The sequence below is a fragment of the Cyprinodon variegatus genome, unplaced genomic scaffold (genome assembly GCF_000732505.1).
Source record: "Cyprinodon variegatus isolate N-32 unplaced genomic scaffold, C_variegatus-1.0 Scaffold129, whole genome shotgun sequence".
Classification (NCBI taxonomy): Eukaryota; Metazoa; Chordata; class Actinopteri; order Cyprinodontiformes; family Cyprinodontidae; genus Cyprinodon; species Cyprinodon variegatus.
This window is the reverse complement of record NW_015150582.1, coordinates 758,563-762,370: the sequence shown is the minus strand read 5'-3', so window position 1 is coordinate 762,370 and position 3,808 is coordinate 758,563.

Below are 3,808 nucleotides of genomic sequence, written 5' to 3'. Positions count from 1 at the left end.
TTTTAATTGGCCAGGCTAAAGTGATGACAGGATATTATAATGCAGTGATTTTGAGAATTTTACTCTTTTAGAAACTTTTGTGGTGCCAACTTTCTTAAGGGTTTGCTTTGACAGTGCAGCTCAGATAATCTATGTGATATATGTTCAGCAATATTCATCAAATGAAGTGAAATTAAGGGGTTCAACTCCACTGTGACCTGAGCTTCTTGGGAGATGTCAGTGTTTGTTGTCCAGTTGTTTGTTGATCTGGAAAAGGCAACCCTGTGTGAAACATGTTACTTCCTGTTGACAGTGGTTTCCATGATGTCACATTATTGTCCATGAAGTTCTGTGTATATATATATTCAAATGGCATTGGCACGCAGTTTAAGTTATATTGCATTTCACAAGAACAAGACAATACATCTCTCACTTCAGCCCTTAGGTGACGTTAAAGTGCAACAAAGGAGGGAAGAGAAAGCTGCAAGTAGCGTGCAGATCAATGCATACAGTAAAGTTCTGCAACAAAGGCCTCTGGACAATCAAGCTATCAAGGTCATGAAAAAACTGAAACCTTAGAGTGAAACATCTACCGGTACATACTTGTGGTTAATGCAAAGAAAATTTGAAATAGAATCGCAACCGCAATATTGGTTAAAAGTCATTGATTTTTGGCAAATATTTTCAGCCCTAACCTAGAGGGTGGTAACTCTGTCTCTACAGTACCTTAAACATACAATTATGGATGCTTTATGTGTATAGAGTCGTTATGGGGTCCGCTCATAGAGGTTCTTTTGGTAGAGCTTTACAAATTAAACATAATGTTTCACAGCCTGATGTTTGAAAACTTGGGGGGCAGTTGATGCATTTTTGCCATGCACACAAAAAGTTGTGTTCCAATCGATTCTATAGCCTCATGTGTATAAACATCAAGCACTTAGGAATGCTGACTTTTTCTACAAACATATGTGAAAGAAGTATGTGAGTCACTCTCGGGAAATCATTGAATTCCACTGTAGTACTGTAATAGGATGCCACCTATGCAACAGATTAAGTGGGGAAATGTTCTCACTCCTTAATATTTAAAGGTATGCTGGAGAATTTTTTTATTCTGGGGTGGATCATCAAAATAACTGATCCTCCTAATTGTCAATCGTTCTGGTGATATGTTTGCGTAAGGCCGTCCTAAAGGCTCCTCCCCATTTTGTCTTACTGGTGGTGAGTCTAAAACGAAAAAAAATTGCAAATCTTTTGGAAATTAAGCTTGTATGCGCGATGCAAACAGGAAAAGAGAGTGCAGGAGGAGAAATGGGCTCATGGTGGCTTGCATGGGATTAATAGGCATTCCATCTTGGTACAGGGTTGTGCATGTGCATTTTTTCAGGGTTATTATAACAGATTAGAATAGATTTTTTGGAACTAGCAACTGAGCCACAAAATAATAGTCTATGTAAACAATGGAAAAGAAGCAGCAGATTAGCTTAAGAATTGTGCTGGAGAGCTTCAGTGAATGGGTTCCCTAGCTGAGAAAATGCATCCAAATCAGTAATCACCAAATTTGATTGGGTATGTAGTGGAGCAGCTAGACTCTGGAGTGAAATTGACTCCTTGAAGAGACAATTCAAGCTTCTGCATCTAGCATCCTAATGGAGAACCCTGAAGATCATGTTGTGAGGTTTTTTTTGTTCCACTGTGCTTGACTGCTTACTTCCAATGAAAAAAATGTTTTCTCAATGTTTTCTTAGTATTTCTACCGCTTACCTTCTACAAACAATGTTTTTCTTGGAGAATTTGGCATGATCTTTAGATCAGTCTTCAACAATGCATTTCATTTAGCATTAGACGAACAAATAAAAACATTTCCCAAAGGCCTGTTCATGGCCTTCACTGCCTGGTGTATTATTATATACATATAAACGGTTGGGATTTACCATTGAAAAGGACGTTTCTGTGGAAACGACTCTACATACTGACAGACTGTGTTTATATGTTTATAGATGTGCCTTCAGATCCGCCCACTGTAAACTGCTTTCCTGTCATCTCCACATGGAGGTTCAGTATCTGAATATTGACTGTAAGCTATCAAATTTTTTATTAGAAACTGTGAGGAAGCTGATAGTGACGCAGAAGGAGTTGTTTACTTCTACTGTCTGTGTTGTATATTTGTTCTCTGCTTCTGACGAGGCCTCCTCCTACCTGGGTCTTCAATTGTTAAAACAGATGGAAAGTCATAATTGGTTGACAAAACTATAGCAAAGACTCTTAGGAGACTGTGTCACTGGTTCAGCGATGTGTGCCATCTTGAAGATGTGTTGTGAAAACTGGCTTGCAAAATGATACAGCTTTAGGTTACATTCAATTCATGGTGCTCTGGGTATTTACTATAATGAGAGATCTATATTCTCATCATGAAATCTGGTCTGATACAGCTGATGTCTTAACAGCAATGTGAATCAGTTGTATTGATGCACAGCTTTGTCTGTACTGTGTTGCTGCTCCATTGCCTCTGTTTATTCACTGAGGAAGGTACACAAACCAGGCAGCTGTGAGTTGGTGCTGTATTGATTGAAAAATGAGATTAGCATGTGCAGCTGGAGGACAGATGGTTCAGACTTCAACCCTGTGGTCACAGCAGTTACCTATGCAAAGCTCTACAGACTCCGACAAAGGCACAACCTGTTTAAATGTTTAAAGAGATGTAAAAAAGAATAGGTTCCCAGCATTTCTATTTATTTAATACATTGTGGTGTTTTATAAGTGACCATTATTTGACACGATTAATTTGCTCAGAACTGCTGCAATTGATCATAAAGCAATTGTTTGGAAAAGAAGCTATCTATCTATCTATCTATCTATCTATCTATCTATCTATCTATCTATACATCTATACATCTGTACATCTATACATCTATACATCTATACATCTATCTATACATCTATCTATACATCTATCTATACATCTATACATCTATCTATACCTATCTATCTATATAGATATATATAGATATACATCTATATATAGATATATAGATATATAGATATACATCTATATATAGATATATAGATATATAGATATACATCTATATATAGATATATAGATTATATATACAAACTTCAGTCATGGAACCGTGCTTACAGCTCCTTATTTCATGTAAACTAATATCTTGTGTACATGTTACTTGTTGATGGCATTAAAATTATTTCTATTAGCATTAAATTAGAGTTCCTCATTCCTATATAAACCCTGTGAATGTTTAATTTAATATGACATATTAAAAAAAATCCCCATCATCATCCAGCAGATGTTCAGTTTCTGCCCAAATATTTTCTTTCTGTGGATTTTTGTAACAGGGATAAACAGGATCATACATAGTTTGTATGAACTCTGTTTGTTCTCTGCTTCCAAACTCATCATCTCTTCATCCATTCCTGCAATAAGAATTTTCTTTTAAAGTTGCAAGATGCGCTCTAGAATCTCACAACTTCTTCCTGGTCTGTTGAAGCACCAATAGTCTGCATCCAATTATTTAATTAATTGATCTTAGTTTTTTGGATATATTCGAATTATTCTTTAATTTCTAGTTACCGATCTGTTTTTACTATAATTTAATTTGACAAACCGGGTCTTCTGTACATTCTTTTTCCTGTTTGGTGTGATTGCAATAGGGCTTGGCCATGTTGAATGCCTCTTTTACCGCGGCTCAGACTACTGCCTATGACTACCGCGTAGCCTACTGTACTCCCTCTCAGCCGTGTTTTAATTTGATTAATTTCACCTTAACTTGATTTCAACCATGGTAAACCGTTGCTGTATTGTGGGCTGTAACAG